Genomic DNA, 21,235 nt, shown 5'->3' on the forward strand with positions numbered 1-21,235 from the left:
TGTAGCCAGTAAGACAGTACTCATCTCTGGAGATTGGATAGCCAAACTCCACATCACAAAGGGAGTCTGAGAAATGTTGCCCTTTGATTTTATTTTAATTTATGAATCAATGTACTTATTTTACTGGTTCCAAGGTTTCAACTCAGGATCTCACATTCACTCAGCTTACTTGCACACAGCTGGCATTTTACTACGTGAGCCAGTCCTCCCATCCAGCACTTTGCAGTTAATTGGGAATGGACTGTCACAGACTTCGCTGCCCAGATTGGTAAGATCCTCCAGAACTTTCCTAAATTGCTAGGATTATAGGTGTGACCCACAAGTGCCTGGCTGTCTTTCTCCTGTAATAGTTGATCATGCAGCACTCAAGCATGCAACATTGACCAACTTAACACTGAAGGTCTCGAGAGGTGTGGCCTTCATCCTTATATCTATCTTCCCCATCTCTGGTGATTTTTAGTGGTGTTAAATTGTCAGGAAAAGCCATGCTTTACCTTGTACCCCTGGGACTATCTTCCTATGACACTTACTAATGCCCCAACCAATTTTTCTTCTTTCTCAAAACACAACCTCTGTTCTTCAGGTCATTCAAATGGTAACAAATCTGAGTCATGGGAAAAGAGAGAGCCTCATTTTGGGGGCTTTGGAATCATTTCCCCCCACAGACCTGAGAATGGTAAGGGTGATTCTTTCATGATCAATTCTGATTCTGTGTCTTGCATCTAATTCCCACGTAGGGACAAATGAGCATGAGTTTTTGCATCCAGGAATGTGGATAATGACACCAATGGTCCCTCCCAAAGGGCCCACACACATGATTAACTCCACAGGAAAATACTTAGAAATCCATTTAAGTGGAAGATGCTTTATTAATACATTTTGTCCTGCCACTGCTTCCTTATTATGGCTAGGTGGAAAGATAATTCTTACAAGCAATTTACACAGGTCTGCATGCACTGGATCTGAGACAGCCTGTATCTTTCTCTCTGGTACTGAGGAAAGGTGCTGACCTAAGGTATCCCAGTAGTCACCAGCAGAAAACCCAACAAGACTCAGGAAACTCTAAGGATGAGCAAAGAACAGTCACCTACCACCTCAGACTTCATGGGTAGGCCCTGGAATTCAAACTTTAGAATGTGGTGAAAGGTCCGAGATGCCCGTGCAATTAAACAAGACAAAATGTTTTTTATTCCAGCCTGCTATTAAAATGATCTGAAAAGATAGAGATCAAATCAGATGTCAATTGCTTTCCCATCCCTAATCCTTAAATGTAACAACACTTAGTGGCTTATCTTATATCCTGTCTCTTGCTTATAACAAAAACTGCTGGATTTATTTTATTTTATTTTTCTTCCCCCAGCATATCCGAGTTAATGAAAAGGGGATGACAGTTAGAGCAATTTCATTATTTGTGTTCTTTATAGAAACAACTTCCTCTCTGCCTCCTGGAAAGCAGATTCCTAACAAGCACCACCTCCACCTTCTTTTCCCATCTCCCTCTACTTCCTCCCTTCTTCCGTGCATACACGTATACTGTACACATAAATCAACTTGTCACAGCTTGTCTCTGGGTTGACAGCTGTAATTGCTTCAGGTTATAAAAATATCCACAGGACAATGCCTTTCAAGCTCACAGACACACACGTGCACATGCACACATGCATGCACACACCCTGCAAAACAAAACCGTCACAGGCCCTTTAATAATCTTAAAAAGGTGGGGGAGCTTGCCAAGCAGACTCTGATATGCTGGCAAGCAAGAGTCTGAGGAGACTTCTGGCAGTTCTGGCATTTCTACACTGACACGGGGTTTGGAATGGCAGAACTTCCTGGAAAAGGGAAATCATCTGGGTTTGTTTTGTTTTGTTTTGTTTTACTCTGTTCCCTACCACAAGCTGGAGAAAACTACGAGCTCTGACTAGTCCACTGCAGTAGAGACCAAAAGAACACTAGCTTAAGAAATGCCAGTTCTACTTCTTTTCTACAAAGGCGAAAGGCCCCCCTCTCCTGGTGGATATTTCAAATAGAAGCTCTGGCAAGATGAGAAATGCAGAGCAGTTAAAGAGTGGCAGGACATCAAATAGATATTGGGAGATTTAATCAGAAAGAGCAGTGTAAATCTGGATAAAGAGATACCTCCAGGGATGTAGGGAAGGGCTGGGCTTTGGTTAAAAAAAATCTCATGCTATATTTTTTTTGCTTCTCTATGAATATAGGATCAAAAATAAAATCACTGCTTATCTGAGCTTCAGTCCGTCATGTTAGGATTTCAGCAGGAAGGCAAAAGGGCAATTTGAAGAGGGAACAGAAGAAAGGGGTCAGAAATAGAGAGAACTGAGAAGGAGGGTGGGAAGAATAGGCCAGGGGTATGGCTATGCCCAGCAACGTTGAAATCCATTCAGCTTTCAAGAAATGCATCTAGCAGAGACATATGAGAGAACCAGTAGTAATGGACAGAAAGGTAATTGGAAGCAATATGAACAAATCGTAACAAAATTAGGGTCCCAGAGGGTTCAAGAGTCTGGGGCAGGGCCGGGAGTTTGGCCTAGTGGTTAAAGTGCTTGCCTAGCATGCACGAAGACCCGGGTTCAATTCCTCGGTACTCCACATACATAGCAAAAAGCTGGAAGTGGTGCTGAGGCTCAAGAGGTAGAGCTCTAGCCTTGAGAAAAGTCCAAGGACAGTGCTCAAGCCCTGAGCCCAAGCCCAGGACTGGCAAAAAAAAAAAGAGTCTGGGGCAGTGGGCTTTGGACAGAATCTCCCTATATGTAATTTGTAGGTCATAGTTAAACCTCAAATTGGTGGAACCACAGGAAAATATGTTCCAGAAGCACTCTGGAAGGTATTTGGTATAATCTTCTATGTATGAGAAATTCTGAGCTCCAGAAGGGTTTGGGGGGAATAAACTTAGGAACAGGCAAAGCAGGACAAGAAGTCAGGGCTTCTGACTTCAAGCTAGTGTTTTTCTACCATCCTGCAGCTCACAAACTATCTAATAAACTGCCTGATTGTACTGCTTCATCTGTAAACCAGGGAGAGAATCAAAAAGGAGAGGATTGTATCGCTCTCAAGATACCTCTGGGTGTCCAATTAGTCACTTGAACTCAATATATTCCTAAACCAGTAAAGAGATGTTAAACTCCTCGTATGAAGCAGGGATCATGCTGAAAGCCAGAGGCACAAAGTTGCCTATGGTCTGCATTCTTGGTTTCATTTGTGTTAAGATTTCTCAGTATTATTGGGCCTGGTGGCTCATGCCTATAACCCTAACTACTCAGGAGGCTGTGCTCTAAGTATCATAATTTGAAACCAGCCAAAGTAGAAATGTCTGTAAGACTCTTATTTCCAGGAGAGCAGCAAAAAGCTGGAAATGGAGATGTGACACAATGACACAAGTAGTTGAGCACAAGCCTTGCGCACAAAAGCAAACAAGGATATGAAACCATGAGTTTAATTCCCAAGACCAACACACACACACACACACACACACACACACACACACACACACACACACACACAAAATGACTTCTGCCCTGCACTCCCAAAGAAACTCAGAAAAGCTTAGGCGGGCCTCTGCATGCCTTTTTAGAAAAAGAACCATGACTATTTTCAAGATTCTCAGGGAATAACCTGAGCATCTTCCAGCTTGATTTAAATTACCATTAGGAGAAGGAGGAATCCTCTTAAGAATGTCCAAATATAGGAAGAAATTGCTCAGTCGCCATCTATTTAGTTCACACTGACAACCCACTGAAACTGCATCTGAGAGTGAAAAAACAAGTGTCCCGGAGGCCTGATCCTCATAAAGCACACTGTCTAGCCAAGAAGAGCAACAAAACATTTCACAAAACATGGTCTAGCCAAGAAGAGAAACAAAACATCTCACAAAACAAGACACAAGTGTGATAAGCTCCATGAAGAAAAGAGGGAAGAAAGCATGTGACTGTGAGTCCTCATTGACGCCCAGAACCTTAGAAAACATCTCATTATGGAAAGGATGCTAAGCTAATCCTTCTAGGATGGGAGGGAGGGCAGTAGGTGCCAAGAGGACCTTGATACCAGACAGATGGTACAGACTGTACTTAACCAAAGACCAGAAAAAGCAAACGTAGCAATTGCTATTATCATCTCAAAGTGTGTTCTTTGAAGCTTTTTAAAAATAGTAATGTTCTGTCTTCATCAGCCCTTGGGTATTCATTCATTCATTCATTCATCCATCCAAGTAACCATGAGTATTGGAACCAGATAGAGCACAAGTCTAGTCTTTATCCTCTTTATTACTATGGGGAGACCTTGGGGATATAACTTAACCTCATTTTTAAACTAGTAGCTTTTCTGATATCAGCCACCAGGAACTGGTATAAAGCTAATGTGAGAATATCCTTAGCTGGCCACCCCCATGTTTCCCATGCTGAGATGGGAAGGACTTGACTTTGAGCTTGCTTCCTCCATTGCTAGTTGACTCCCACAGGAAGTTCATCAGAGACCCCAGTTGCAGCCTGCAGATAGATCTGGGATGACTCCAGTCATTCTCATTCCAGAGACACTAAAGGAACCTCATGCTGGGATGGAATCAGAATGAGGGAATCATTCAGCCCTCGCACTACCCACAGCAGGAAGAATAATGACCCATTTTTCACCCCACTGCCCCATTTTCCAATGAGTACGTATTGAGATGGCTAAAGTCCACAGATACAAATGGATGCCCAAGGGAAACAGCCTGAACTTAAAGAAAGAGGACTGGGCCAGGTGCTAGTGGCTCAAACCTGTAATCCTTAGGAACCCAGAAGGCTGAGATTTGAGGATCATGTTCAAAGCCAATTCCGGCAAGAAACTCCACAAGATTCTTATCTGCAATTAAGTACCAGAAAACTGGAAGTGATGCTATGGTTCAAAGTGGTAGAGCACTAATCTTGAATTAAAGAGCTCAGGGACAGTGCCCAGGCCCAGAGTTTAAGCCCCACAGCCAGGAAAAGACAGAGAGAGATGGGGAGGGAATAGTGGATTGCTGCAGCAGCCTGGAAACTTTTATCTCTTGTATACCCACCTAGTGAAAAAGCTGCTGGGGAGGGGGGACAAAACAGAGCTGCAAATGTGGCTTGGTGATAGAGTGTTTGCCTAGCATACATCAAGCCCTGGGTTTGATCCCTCAGTACTACATGAAAAAGCCTGAAATGGTACTGTGACAAGTGGTAGAATGCTAGCTTTGAGCAAAAGAAGTTCAGAGACAATGTCCATGCCCTGAGTTCAAGCCCCAGGACTGGCAAACCAACCAACAAACAAACAACAAAGTCAAAACAATGCATCCATACCCACTGACCCCTTTCAGGATCTCTGCTTCTGTGTGCCAGATGCTATAAGTAGCACTTACTAATGTCTACAAGACTAAACATGTTTCAATCTTGCTTTGATGAGTCACTTGATAATCTTGAATCTATTTCCCTTCTCCTAATGTCTACATCTCAGGTATGCGCCTCAGAGATACACACACACACACACACACACACACACTACATCATGTCTAACAAAGTTACCTCCTGGCTTCTGAAATCACAAGAATCTTACAAATGGCTCTCTCAATGGCCTCAAATCCAAAGTTTACAATACTAAATGTTCTACAGACAAGCTTGGCTTACCTCTGTACCTATGCCCTTTTTGTTTCCTTAAAAAATTCTTCTTACTTTTGTCTCTCTTTTAGCCTCATTTCCTTTGGAAAGATTTAACCCATTTTTCCAACTAAGAGCAGCAAAGATGGGGAAAAAATGGCATGAGAATTCATTCCATAGCCAATGAATTCAATTATACTTAAAAAATTGTTGTGGAAGGTTTTTGTAAATATTTTGTAAACCAGAAGATGTGAAATCCAAGATTTCATTTGCACCATTCTTTGATCACTCTAGTCAACTCATTGTTGTTGTTGTTGTTGAATTACTTCTTCACTTGTCAAAAGAACTAAGATCTTCATAAACTGTAGTAATTGTGACAATCTGGCTAATTCTATCCAGTGACTGGGGCACTTCTGATGACACAAGAGTGGTTCCATAGTAAGACAAAAAATCAGAGGGGAAACTAGAGGTCAAGGAAAAAGGTTCCCAGTCCTCTGATTGCCACTCACTGGTTGTGTGGAAGAGCCCAGGTATCCGTCTCTTGCCTGTTAAATCAGGAGCTTGGCTTTCCTTCTGAAAAAACCTTCCAAATCTAATCATCTGTGATTATAATGCTTCTCAACTCTCTTCTCAGAAGCAGTTTACCCTTCAGATTCACTTATCTGTTCCTCTAGTGCAGACAGACCTCTTCCTCCCCTGCCCTTCAACTCTCCCCATTTACCAAGGTATCCACTTCAGTACTTTGTACTCACGTACAAAGTAATTAATGAGCTGCCCTGGAACTAAGGCAAGCCGATGGAAGAGTCAAGATGATTAAAAGTCTTCCGATAAAGAGTTTCTTTAAGGAAAAGCAAGTCCCAAAATGCAACTAGCAATGTTAATCTTTAATAAATACGCTGTTAATATTTAACTGGCATTTATTTAAACTTACAGTAACTGTCCCATTAAATCTAAATTAATTGCCCATTTGGGAATCTTCCCCTAAAGCTTAGTTGGGACACGGCTGTCTAGATCCCAGTCTATCCTAGGCATCCAGCCATGAGAAAATATTTAAACAGTCCTAAAACTAGACTGTTACAGTAGCATGGTTAGAGGAGCCATTATAGGTAAAGTAGACTAGTCAGGTGTTATATCTCACACATATAGTCCCAGCTATTCAGGAGGTAGGTGGAAGAGGACAAAAGTTCAAGGATAGCCTGGGTAAAAAGTTAGAAACAGAAGAGCACCAGAGGCTCATGACAATAATCCAAACTACTCAGGAGGGTGAGATCTGAGAATCAACGTTGAAAACCAATCCCAAGAAACAAAGACTAACACTCTTACCTCCAAATAACCATAAAAAAAAAAAACCTGGGAGTGATGTTGTGACTCAAGTAATAGGACACCAGCCTTGAGCAGAAATGCAAAGGGACAGCATCTAAGACCTGAGTTCAAGCCCTAGTACTGGAAAACACACACACACACACACACACACACACACACACACACACACTCATATGCAAACTTTTTTTTGTTGTTGTTTTTGTTTTGTTTTTTGGTGGTTGTCCTGGGGCCTAAGGTCAGGGACTTAAACTTCCTGGATTTTTCTGCTCAAGGCTACTGCTCTACAACTTTAGCAACAGCACCTCTTCTAAGTTTTTGGCAGTTGATATGAGATTAAGCATCTCCAGGACTTCTATCTTCCCAAACTGGCTTCTGCTATCCTCAGATCTCAGTCTTCTAAGCAGTTAAAATTACAGGCATGAGCCTTGGGTACTGGGCTTATACATATCATTTTATGTATCATAAGGAATGCTTTATAATGGTAGCTATATATAAAAGACTAAGAGCTATGAACCGATTCCCACATCATGCTGCTTTAGAAGGGGCAGTCAGAGTGTAATTGGGTAGAACTGATCTTTGCTATCCTTGAAATCAATCAATAGTTTTTATTATAAATATATCCTAGCTGCACACACACACACACACACACACACACACACACACACCCCACACACACAATGAATGTCATCACATCATTGGACTAATGAGACATTTAGGATTCAGACAAACCTCAAATCAGACAGATTAGTATTCAAGAGCTGGGTCAACTTCAAGCCAGTGAAATCCAGGCTGACCAGAATCTGGACTTTTCTCAAGAAAATCAGAGCTGGATGAGATGGGACTAATTCCCAAGTTTCAGTTCACTGGCTTGGGTTTGTAGTGTTCACTGTTTGCCTTGCAGGGCAGGGAGTTGAGTGGAGAGAGATGACCTAGAGAATGTGGGTGTGGGTAAATCAAGAAGGAACAAAGGAAGACAGGAAGCAGGAAAGGCAGCCTGCATACTGTTGTAAAGAGCTTGAATTAACACTACTGTAGAAATCAAGATCTCTCTTTCTTTTTTTTCCCTGAACTAATACTTGACAATCCATTTCATTTTTTCTCCTTTTCTTCAATCACTGTCAAGTTTGACTAAAGATACTTCAAAAATCCTTACAGTGTGTTCATTAATAAAAAAAATCACTTTTCAAAGCATACTTGGAAATTGACAAAAAATAAACACCAACAACGAAGTTTTGTCTTTGCATCATTCTGACTCATCTTTACCTTAGCCTCTGAGACTTTTGCAGTGAAACATCATTGGGTGGGTATCCTTCCTAACCAGCAAGTCTATCCACTGGGATCTCCCTCTCAGAAAGAAATGATTTTTCCTAACTCTTCTATATGCTTCCTCCTTCTGCCAGCAAGATGTAAGAGAGGGCAGCTTGTGAATGGCTGGAGAGAATGGACTGACCTGGTAGCAGTGGGCTTCGAACTTTGGATGTCAAGAAAATAGGGGAAATGTTGTGAATTTGCATGTGAATAAGGCACAACAGAAGAAAATAATTTACCTCAGCTTTCACAACAGTTTTGACAAGGTGTCATGATCAAAAATGTCTTAAAAAAAGTAGATGATGAGAAGACTGTCTTTCTCCCCAAGGTAAAGATTAGCTTAAAGCTAAGAGGCAAATCAAAGATAGATTGACACATTTCTCTATGGAAAAGTATTAATACCACATTCCCCAAAGGACTGCTGCTAGGACAAATCAAATTTAATATTTATACCAGTGATCTGTCAAAGGAAATTCATCGAGAACTCTCACAAGTTTGCAGAAGACATTAAGTTCCCTTAAGTAATTAAGACTTAGGCTGACATAATGAGCTGCAAGTAATCCAGAAAGCTATGTGAAAACACTGAAAAATGGATGTAATGTAACATATTTCAGGAAAAAAAATTACCTGTAGTGTGTTTATAAGACATTGGACTTAGGGAAATGGGACAAGAGACAGGTACAAGGACAAAAGACATGACATGGACTTGAACAAGGATGGTAGAGTCACTAGCCTTGACTTAAATCCAGGCTTTAGAAATGACTAGTTTAACCTTGGAAAGTTTTCTCACTGCTTAATATACTAGTGGTTCTCCTCTATTAAAGAGTAACATTACCTACCAATGATATTAACTGTGAGGTTTAAATGAGCTAACATGTATAATACCTACTGATTTACCTGGCATGTAGTTTTTGCTCTACAAACACATATTTTTTTTCCTTTTACAATCCATACACTAACATTGCAATCAGTCACTGCTAGATAGTTCCAGAGCTACAGTTCTTTGTAGAGTAAGACATTATAAATTATTATCTGAAGTTATGAGGATTTTCTTTAGCTGCAAACAAAAGTGTTAAGCCAAGCATTTTTTGTAAAGAAATCATTAGGAGAATATTAGATAAATAGAAATAAGGACAAAATATTATTTTGGTCAACATTTTTATAGGCAAATTATTTAAAAATTATTCGTGATTGTTGACTCTTGCTGCTCATAAATAATAAAGGAAGTCACAAGTCTAAATTTACTTTTGCTTATGTTTTTGGTGAGAGAGAGAGAGAGAGAAAGATAGAGACAGAGACAGAGACAGAGATTGGCTTAAACTCAGGACCTAGGCACTGTCCCTGACTAACATTTGCTCAATGCTAACACTCTGCCACTTAAACCACTACTCCACTTTGAGCTTTTTCAGTAATTAATTGGACATAGGAGCCTCACAGATTTTCTTGCTAGGCTGGCTTCCAACTGTTATTCTTAGGATTACAGATAAGAGCCATGGGCACCAGGCTTTTTCCTCCATTTTTTTGAGGCCCATTCTTGCTCTGTAGCCCAAGGCTAGCCTCAAAGTGGACATTCTCCGGTCTGTCTCATATATCTGAGTTGTGGGATTCTAGGTGGGCTATCCCACACACACCCAGGTTCAAGTCACTTGCAATTTTTCTACCTTTCTGCCTCTCAGGATTCAATCTCTCGTTCCTTGTCTCTGGCTCTCCATCTCTCTTTACCTCCCTATAACATTTGAATAAAGCCTTAATCTTTAAGTAGCCATAACATGCAGCCTCTATGTTTTCTGCTTTATCTATAGGGCTGTCTTTCCATAGTCAGCTAACTAATCAAGATCCTATTTCATTTTAATTTTCAAAGGTTCTACTTTCCTAGCAATGGTCAGTACCACTAGCTGCAGCCCTACCTACTTTTTCTTACTATGTTCTTTCTACCTTTTCAGGTCTAATTTCCTCATAAAGGGGAGCTTTGTCATCAACTCCAGGACCTGTTTCCTGTTTATGATATTTCTCATAAAGTTTCCAATACTTGTCATAGTTCATTTGTCTTCTGCATTGTTACAATCTTAAAGATTAACACAGTGCCTTGCACAATGTCTAGTGGATTGAATTCAAGCAGAAAATACAACTGGGGAAAAAGGAACACATTCAGATAATTTTCTAACTGGTTGCTGGTTGCTAATACCTGTAATTTTAGCTACTCTAGAGGCTTAGATATGAGGGTCATGGTTCAAAGCTAGCCCAGGTAAGAACATCCAAAGACTCTTATCTCCAGTTAATCACAAGAAAACTGCAAGTGGAGCTGTGACTCAAACTGTTAAAACGTTAGTCTTGCTCAAAGAAGCACAGGGACAACACCCCGGGCCCTGAGTTCAGCCCCATGACTGACTGGGAAACACACACACACACACACACACACACACACACACCCCACATAAAAAAATAAGAATTAATTAACTAAAATTATTTTCTGGGTAGGGCTTCCAAATTAAACATTTTTTTAAGGAAAACCAGGCACTGGGAGCTCATACCTCTAATTCTAGCTACTCAGGAGGCTGAGATCTGAGGGTAATGGCTCAAAGACAACCTGAGCAAGAAAATATGTGAGACTCTTATCTCCAATTAGCCATGCAAAGGCTGGAAGTGGATCTATAACTCAAATGAGTTCTAGCTTCACACAAAACAAAAACCAAAAACCAAGAAAATAAAAACCAACTTAGCACCCAGGCCCTAAGTTCAAGTTCTGTGATCAGCACACACTAATAATAATAATTAAAGGTGTTAGATATTCACAAAATAGAAAATATTGGTGACACATATTTAATGATAAAATTTCAGCTAGAAGTAATTTTGAAAAACCTTAAAAAGTAATATAGTTGTTTAAAAACTAAAACAGTATGTCTATAGAAAAAGTTGTTCAGGCAAAAATAAATAGCTAAATAGAATAAGGGAGGTTTGGATGAATGAATGGGTGACAGTCCCATACCAGTTTATTAGGTTAAGGTGTCTGATGTATATCTCTAACCTTTGAAATAAGACTCCCATGCAGAATTTTCACTGTCCAAAACATGTAAGTAGGACATCTGAATTGATGTAATCCAGTGTGACCTTTCTAATGTCATGTTCCCATTTACCCAGTAATTCAATTTTCTACATGGATAGGGATAAATGAATAATGTTCATCTTCTCCCTTATGTATCCTCTATGTAACCAATTCTACTATATTTGTGCACACTTGAAAAGGGCATTTAAAAAATACTTCAAGTAAACATGCATGTGATTTGTGTGAAATCCTCAAGAAGATGGAATCCAGCTCTAAGCAAAACTAGATATTACAATTCTCATCTTCACCTCTGGGGAGATTTACTCCCTATCTGACCCCAACATCCTTGCTTACCAATGGCTGCAGACTAGGTCTGTATCTCTCACTTAAGTTTCTGGGATATGCCATTAGGTTTACTTCAGACCTTGCTTGCCTCTCTCCTCCTAGAGGCTCATTTTCTAACAGAAGGAGACTCTTTCTGATTCACATCTTGAAGCTCTTGATCGTACGCTCCTGTTTTGCCTCATTGCTTTCTCCTGTGCCCATGATGCAAAGCAATTGGTTGTCCAAAAGGATCCATTTTTCTCTTAGATGGAAGAGAATTACGATAACAGTCATAGAAACCACTAGATAATGCACAGGGCTGACTTCTCAGCTATATAGGACTTAAGACTTACTACATGAGAAGGCTTAAATATAACTTCATTTAGGAAGCTAGCTTTTACTCTTATTTCCTGTAGACACAGCCAAATGACATATATGACATCCCAGGGTTGCAAAGAACTGACAAGCCCAAGTTCAGCCCAGAGAACTTTTGCCCAATTCAGATTGAAGTAAATTGGAAAGATTATTTCTGATTGCCCAGTTGGGATGAGACCCCTGTCTCACACTTATTCAACTGGTATCTTCCAGGGTAGATGATACCTTAAAACCCCAGGCTGCTGGAAAATACAAATTTAGAAATAATTACACAAATGGACAATAGATCCCAAGCGAAACCAGGAAAGGGAGAGAGAGAGAGTTTTGTTCCTAATCACTCTGCTTCATCACAGAAAGGTAAAATATGTTCAATGATTATTAAGCAGAAGAAGAAGAAATAAGAATAAAGCTGTAAAACATAAATCAATCTAAAAACATATGTCTCACTACTTTGCTCTGAGGCCATTTGCTTATATCTCCCCACAGACAGACACCAGTGAGACTCCTTTCTTTCTGCCGAAAAGCATTGTGGTCCTAAAAAGCTAGGGGTATCCCTTACAGATTGCTCTTATTCATGCCAAATAGGAGAGGTTTCTAAATCAGGTTATATAAATATTTCCTGGACAGTATTGTGCTCTTGGGAGAGATACCTAACTACATTCTCATAACAAATCCACTTTAATCCTAACATCCAACTCTGACACCTCCTCCCCCCAACCAGCACCTCCATCCAAGAATAACATTAATATTAATCAAACTATTAGCCAGGGTGCTTGGTTTGAATCTGAAAAAAAAACCGAGAATTGATCTTATAAATTATTTTCCAAGGATATCATCTTTAAGCATTAACAAGCCTAACTGACTCTGAATTCTGGGAATTGAGCATAATGACATGGAAATTGACAGGACACAAATGCCAAGAATTCTGTTAACCTTTAATATCTTAAAAAAAAACTGTCCCCTTGTAATTATCTCTTTCCTTTGTTTTAAATGTTACTAAAGAATATGCAGTGGCCCAAGCAAACAATAGAGAAGATGAATTGTAGAATCTTGGAGTCTTAGAGTTCCCTAGATGTCCTATAGAACAATAAGTAAAAGATCTACTATATGGAATTTGGATATTCCCAAAGATTTTTTGCCTTGATATTTGCTCTATGCTCATGTTTTCAGTGCTCAGTGAAAGCACCTTTGTATTAGTAATGATAGTAAAAACATAGGGCTAAGACATTCAATGCCCTGTATCTAATGCGATTCCTGACCTGGTCTTGGGAAAATTCTATACAACACTGCCATGCTTCAGATTTCCTTTCTGTAGAGTGAGTGAGATGACATTTAGGTTCAACAGGCACAGTATTTGCATAGTGCCGTAAACTTTACCCAGTTCATTTCTGATGCTATCCAACTGTCCTTTGCTATTGTTTTTGTCCTCTTTTATGATATTCACTAAATCTGAACTTATCCTTCTGCCTTGAGGCCTGACTCTGCCTAAATCAGTGTTTTCTTAATGGGCAGGAGAGTTCTTGGAGGAGTAGCTCAGGTGTGTGGGATGAATGTAAACTCTGGGTGAATACTGATGATCATTTTACCTGGAGGGGTATGGCTGCTATCCAGTACAGGGCTCAGAGAGGTTAGTTGCTCAGAGATGTGCTCACTGTTTACTTCTGGATTTCACGTGCCTGCCAGACAAGTAAATGAGTAGAATCTTTTCCTTTCTTTAAGCCTTCAAATGTACTCTATTTGACAAAGATGCATATTCTTCCAAGGTTTTAATGTTCGCTCATTCTCCATGAATGAGAGATGAATTTGTCCAGATCTTTACTAAGAGGTATCAATAGTATGGAAAAATCATATAGCCACAAGGAATACTTCTTGTCAGTGTTCTGAGTTGTACAGACCAGTGTCTGTTCCCAGATAGCTTAGCTGAATTCCTGGCTGGTCTATATATAGACACAGCTATGCCTGGTTTCAGTGCCTCTTATAGAACCCATTATACCTTTGTGTCATAATATAGAACTACTCATTACATAAACATATCACACTGTAGAGACTAGACACTCATCTCATAACACAGAACTTGCTATGTGATACACACACACATCCCGCTGTGGGACTTGTACAACACACATGTTTCTTTGCATTCTAGCTGATTGTATATTTGTATGATCTTGCCTACCATAAGCTAGAAGCTCTTTGAAGGTAGGTGCCATTATTTCAGATTCATTTTCCTACCTTCCCAACACTGAGCAAATGTGTATGTGACCCAGAGTGTAAGTTCAATAAATATTCATTGAATGGAATTGGCCTTTCTGTAGTTGAGATAGTCTAAGCACTATTATCTTTATTTCGTGCATGAGGAAATTGAGCTCTAAATGAGTTCTGAAAGGTTATTTTATGCACAGCATCAGATGAGACACACGGTAGAGGTGAAACAGATCACTGCCAACAGCCCAGATCTTCACCTAGAAAGCATCTACAGAGGTTGGTCTACATTTTCACTGAAAAAAAAGTTAAAGAATCATACTTTCTATTTCCAAATCACCTTTCTAATAAAGAGATTGATCTAAATATGATTTATGTGTCATCGTTGATGAGAAACCTTCCACTTCTCAAAACGTGATCACTAAATAGAACTATGGTTTCCTTTGTGTTAAGATGAGGTTCTATTAAAATTTGGCCAGAAATAAGATGTGGAGTTTCCTGGGAAGTTCGAGGGCTCCCCTCTTGACCAATAGCAGAAAGGTCGAGCTCCAGTCTGCGCCCTGGCACCAACCCATCCATCACTATCGAAGCTTGCCCTTCCCACATGCTGCCAGAGCTGAAAATGGAAGTGGCCTTTTAACAGAACATTGTCTTCAGATTGTGTGAAGCAAGGCTGACAGAGAAAGGAAGATTCATTCCTGACACCAATCATACTAATATCTGTCACCAAGATGACATTTTCCCTTTAATGATGAAAAATGTATCAGCATAGAGGGAGGAGAATGAGTAACCTCTCTGGTGTTCCGGGCCCTGCAGGGACACAATCTCTACTGTTACCTTAGCCACTGGCTTGCAAGTTAGAAGATTAGGGGAATCCATGGTTGATGCATCATTGAACAAAACCCACCTCCCCTGTGTTTGTAAGAGAAGAGTAGAAGCAGATGGAAGCCTGTGGGTTAGGCATGTCACGAAACTAAAGTTTCCATTAGGCCTTCTGCCTTGTTTCAGTAGAATGGTCTCCATTTCCATTTCCTTCAGGCTCCACAAGCAGGGACTCGGACTGTGATATTTATACATTACTAGATCCTATTCTCTAGTGTCAACAAACCTCACAGGAAGGTAGAAATGCAGAGGAGAGTCCACATTCCCTTGCTCTCCTGTGTGTAAGGGCTCAGCGGAGAAACCCAGTCTTCCAGGCAGCCCCCAAAGCATATTTGGGGTATAGAGTTTGGTGGGGATGATCTACCAGAGGGAGAAGGCACCATCAAGTTAAAGCATTATACATCAGTCTGAACACACAAAGAGATCAGTATTGCAGGGAAATTAAATACATAGCTGGTAGTTAGGACACAATTATATCTCAAATGCTCACAGAGTCTTTTCCCAACAATATCCAATCTTTATGTTAGAAGCCTATGGATAGCAACAGCCACATACAACCTTGCTCCTTTTCTTTCTTACGAGTAGAGCCTTCTTATCTGCCACAGAGCCTGAAATTGCCAGCTTCTCAGTGTCATTTACAGTATGTAAGAAGGACAGGATATGCTGAGCTCTTGTCCAGGCCTCTCTCATTTCTCTTTGATGATGGGCAGTAATGGTGGAAGATGTGGAGAAAAGTAGCAGCCTTCCACTCCTGAAAGGACAACACTGTTTCTTCAACTCTGGGGTCCTGGCTTAAGGGCCAGGGTTGAGGGTTTGGACATTTTGCCTCCAGGATTCTTTGATATCCTTGCTGATAATCCTTTGATAATAAGGAGTTTGATTCCATGCTGCTAAAACCATCCAAGTGTATTCTATTCGTATCTCCCTTGGGACAAATCATGTGTTAACTTGGTGGGGTTTTTGTTTGTTTTTGCCAGTCCTGGGTCTTGAACTCAAGGCATAGTTTCTGAGCTTCTTTTTGCTCAAGGCTAACATTCTACTACTTGACCAACAGCACCACTTCCAGCCTTTTCTGTTTATATGGTACTGAGGAATAGAACCTATGGCTTTGTGCATGCTAGGTGATCACTCTACCACTAAGACACAGGCAGTTATTGACTTGGAAGCAGTATTCTTCATCTCCATATACAACTCTGGCTACTGCCACTGGGTGTCTGCCTGTCTTCTGTCAGCTTTCTCTTATTCCTTCATGCTTATAAATACTGGCACGCCCGAGAACCATGTGACACCAGGGTGCTTGTAAAGTTTTTATACTTTCCCGATTCTTTGCAGCGTTAATTAGCACAACACCCACGCATTAGCGAACCTGCCAGCAAATCAAATCCACACCATCATCTTCTTGATGAAGAAGGAAACTGAGTCATTTATATTCCCTTATTTGCATGAGTGGGCCTCTAGCTCCCCCTCTCCTCCTCCTACATTCTCACTTTCAAATATATATTTAATCTAGCAGTGATGAGGTTTTATTTTTTTTTCCAAAGGACCGTCCCTTGAATAATCGAGCCACAAAATAATAGCTAAATACATCATTTTAAACCTCTAGACCTAATATGTATCCTTACAAATAACCAAAACCACATTGTCTACCTGCTGGATTAGGGTCAAATAGGTTACCCATCTTTGGTGTTCTCAGCTTATTCAGCCTCCTGGTATCTTTTCATACAAGGTGAAAACTCCTAAAGAGAGCTCAAAGGTCCAAAATGACTTCTAAGTGTTGCCAATGACACTAAAGGCTCTGCCCTAGAGCAGAGAAAGAATATGCAAAGGCTGTTCCCAGGGAAGATCAGAAGCAGAAGGACTGCTCAACTCCGTGGATTACCTGCAAAGTATCCAGGTGAGGTCAGTGGAAACAAGTTCTTGGTCCTCGAGAGTGCAGGTTGGCCTGGCACCATTGGCATTCAGGGCAAGCTCAAAGGGCAAGCTCTTTTTACTACTCTTGCCTGTGAGTCCATTTGTTTCCTTGGAAGAGAGCAAGCTGCTGACTTAGACAACACAGGATCCTCCTTTAACTTCCACTTTAGGTCCATTGACTGGGGAGAAGGATTTATCTTTGAAATTGCTATGTCCCATAATGTCCACTAGAGGCACTACGGTCATTTACCAGGCAAGGAAACTATGTATTAAAGAATATAAATGAGAAAGTATTAAATAGCTACTTATGTTAGAAGATGGCCTATACTTCTTCTTAATTCATTTTTTTTTAAATTTTTGATGCAATCCTGTGGCTTGAACTCAGGGCCTGGATGCTGTTTCTGAGCTTTTTATTCTCTCTCTCTCTCTCTCTCTCTCTCTCTCTCTCTCTCTCTCTCTCTCTCTCTCTCTCTCTCTCTCATCCTCCCTCTCTCTCTCCCTACTCCCCTCTCTCTCTTGCAAGCTAGTACTCTAGCAATCAAGTCACAATTCCAGTGTTAGTTAATTGGAGATAAAAAGAGTCTCAATGGGCCTGGAGTTTGGCCTAGTGGTAGAGTGCTTGCCTAGCATGCACAAAGACCCAGGTTCGATTCCTTGGTACCACATACATAGAAAAAAGCCAGAAGTGGTGCTGAGGCTAAAGTGGTAGAGCTCTAGCCTCGAGAAAGTCCAAGGACAGTGCTCAGGCCCTGGCCAAAAAAAAAAAAAAAGAGTCTCAATGACTTTCCAGCCCTGGTTGGCTTTGAACTGTGATTTTCCAGTCTCAACTTCAGTATCTAGGATTACAGGTATAAGCCACTGGCACCATTATAATAAAATTCTTCACTTCTTTATAATAAAATATATTTCACAGTAGTTGAAAGAAGCTGTAAGATATGCACATAAATTTAATTCACATGCATTACTTTGTTTATAAAATGTTTCCTAAATTATTGAAAAGGAGAAAATAACCTCTCCTTGCACATTTATAATAACCACAATGGGCATCAAAATGTGAAGTTTGCATAAGTAATTATGTAGTCATTTTCCTCCAGCCAGCATGTCCAGAAAAACCATATCCTTATCTGACAAATAGGTAAACCAAGCCTTAGATTCAGAATGTTTCTGCCATGAAATGTATAAGATTTTAGTCTGTAATGGAGTCTTCTAACTTCAAGTGGAAGACTTAATTTTACTTAGTGGCAGTTCAAGGGATGGAGAGTCTAGCCTTCTCCTTAGGGAATGCTCTGTCTGCTGTGGCTCATTTGAGAGGCAGAAGACACAGGCAGGTTGGCAGGAGCAATTTCTGAAAGATCAGAGAAAGACTTCAATTTAGGACTATATGGGAGAGAATCTAAACTATCATCAGGGCTTAATATGATAGCTCATGCCTATAATCCCAGCAACACAGGGAGGAGAGAATAAGAGTATCCAGCCTTGACAAAAACACCAAATCCCTATCTGAAAAGAATGACTGAAACAAAGAAAGGCTGGGTGTATGTGGCTCCAGTGAGCAAACATCTGCCTGGTAAGCTCAAAGCTCTGAATTCAAACCCCAACTCCTGCAAGAAAAAGAAACACACACACACACACACACACACACACACACACATGGAGCAACACATGCCAAGAAGCAAGCCTAGTGGAAAAAAAAAACCTGACAGAGAAGAAAGAAGAAGAAAGCCCAGAATGTCTGAACAATGTAACAAGCCTGCCATTCATCTCACAGTCTGTCACTTGGGAAAAAGGAAGTGTTTGTTGTCCACTGAACAATAGGCAGGATTTATTGACTGGACAGGCTGAAGGAACAAGGTACAGTCTCCAGTGTAAAGAGCACCATGGGGTGTCTTCCTGGGTGGCCCAACAGGAGGACTTGAACTGCTGTCTGGCAGGAGTTTATCTTAGTCTTCTTGATCTGCTGGCAGCATGGGGCCACACACAAAATACTCTCTCCATTCTAAAAATAAATAAATAAAAAAGGAGGCTTCTTTCTTCGTCATTTGAATGATGAATTTGGATTCCTCATCCTTCTGGTGGTGCCTTGCCAAATGCTTTTTCCCTACTTGCCAGGAGGCTACCAGTGGTATACCAAACTTCCTTCCCATCTTGGTTAATCAAACACTATGCCAAGACATTCCAAATGACCCTCTTTTCTCACAGTCCTCTCTGTCATGCAAATAAGAAAAAAGGGTCTCTCTTCCAAACTTGTATAATATCTTGCATCTTTTTTAGAAAATTTTTCCCGCTTCTGGGCTTGAACTTGGGAACTGGGCAGTGTCTCTAAACTACTTCTGTCTGTTCATGGTTAGTGTTTTACCACCTCCAGCCACAGCCCCACTTCCCGCTTTAAAAAAAAATGAATTAGGCCCAATAGTCCTGGAATCATGATCTTCAAATCTCAGCCTCTTAAAATATCTAGGGTTACAGGCTTGAGCCACCAATGCCTAGCTTTTTGCTTCTTTTATAATAGATACTTACTTTTTACAGCTGGTCGGAGTCTTTCATTATCTTTATTGTTGCTAAGGCCTCTGTCTTTTAAATTAGTTGCTTTCCAGTGGAAAACACCATCAAGACATCCAGGTCACTGCTCCCATTTTATAAATGAGGAATGGCTGCCTGCAAGGTTTACATAGTTAGGGAAATTCACAGGGCCATATTGAGGCCAAGCTGGAATTCCATTTGTACTGTGGGTTCTGGTAAATGGCAGTCCTACAGTGGGATCAGGAATGAGGGAATGAAGAATTCTGACAGATCCTTGAGACCTGCCATCTGATGACTAAGACTGGAAGGCTAGAGCCATATATAATGGACACACAATCCTGAAATAACCCCATTTGAGAGATAAGCATCTCCTTCAGTATATGTCTGAGAGGATAACATCAGCCACATGCAGTGTTTGTTCCATCCAAAGTTCATTCAGAGTTGTTGTTGTTGTTGTTTTTTTTTTTTTTGACAAGCAACTGGGTTGGTGATGGTATTTTCATTCAACTGGCTGAGCCTAGAAGTTGTTCAGATAATTCTGCTTTTATGCATGAAGAAAAAAGAACAGAAAATCGATCTAGCACTAATAAAAGATGATTGAATATTGCCAGTATAAACCCACCCAGGCTCCAGTGCTCTACAAAAAAAAGAGAGAATATGTATGGATTTCCTGGTCTCAGCTGTAAACCCAGAGTGCTCAGCAAGCACTGCTGCCTTCCCTGCACTCAGGATGCTGCTGGTGAACATTCCAAGCCCATCTCTTTACCATTAGCCAGGCAATGCCAACTAATTACAGTAATGAAAAGGCTTCATTCACATGGAAGGAAATTCTCAGCCTGATCTCTAGCAGTATTTTCAGGTTCAAAGTGTGTTACAAAAGTGCTGTCTCTGGGATGTGTGCTGCGTACCTCCACACAGAGGTTGAGTCTCTGGGTGGGGGGTGGTATCTGTGACTACCTGTGCTTGCTTGTGTACTCACTAGCAGAGCCAAGGGCTTGCATTTGGAGCAAAGAACTGGGTCAGGGAGGAGGGCAGGCTGGAGAGATGGAGCTTTGGGGGTGGCCAGGAGGAGGAGCCTGTGAGTAAGGGGAATGAGAAGGAGGGCAGGGGGTTTGAAAGGAAACTGAACTGATGTTGAAGTAGGAAGTGTCCCTGGCTGCTGGCCGAGGGCTGCCTGTGGAAACACCTCTCCTCCATTTGGGAAACAGTCACACAAAAGAGGGAAACTACAATGCACAGAGAAACCAGGGCCTGCTAAGCTTGTGGCTGAAAAACCATGTAGAAAACCCCAAGACAAACCCCAAAGGAAGAAAACTGCTTCCCTTGAGGATCTTCTAATGAAAAGAAAAAAAGAAAAGAAAACCCCACACTGGGCCATCAAAGTCACATGCAATGTGACTAACCGGGTAATTATATGTCACTTAGCCCAGATCAAAGGAACAAATGGCTGAGTAGTAGTGTGGATGTGCCCACTAGAGTGCAGCCTGGCCTGTGGGGAGGGGTGTGGGGTGACCACCAGGGCCTAGCTTACTCACAGATCACAAGCCTTAAAAGGAAGGTGGCTGGGAGTTGAATTGGTGTGTGCCTGACCATTCTCTTATGTTCCTTTGTTTGGTTTTCATGGAAACCTGTGTATATGGGGAACTTCAGGCATTCTGGCTGCAGGCAGATGTTGCTCATTGCTGTCCCTCATCATCTTAAAAATATGCCTTGGGGAGATGAGCCATCACTTTCTCCTCTTCCA

General features: G+C 41.0%; 1 protein-coding gene across 5 annotated transcripts in view; it reads right to left on the reverse strand.

Moving 5' to 3' along the window:
• Nucleotides 1-21,235, reverse strand: part of LOC150045740 (neurotrimin) — a 1,008,551-nt gene that overhangs the window by 436,515 nt on the left and 550,801 nt on the right. The gene's annotated exons all lie outside the window — the stretch shown is intronic.

The sequence above is a fragment of the Megascapheus bottae genome, chromosome 27 (genome assembly GCF_031878675.1).
Source record: "Megascapheus bottae isolate mThoBot1 chromosome 27, mThoBot2.hap1, whole genome shotgun sequence".
In the NCBI taxonomy this organism is placed as follows: Eukaryota; Metazoa; Chordata; class Mammalia; order Rodentia; family Geomyidae; genus Megascapheus; species Megascapheus bottae.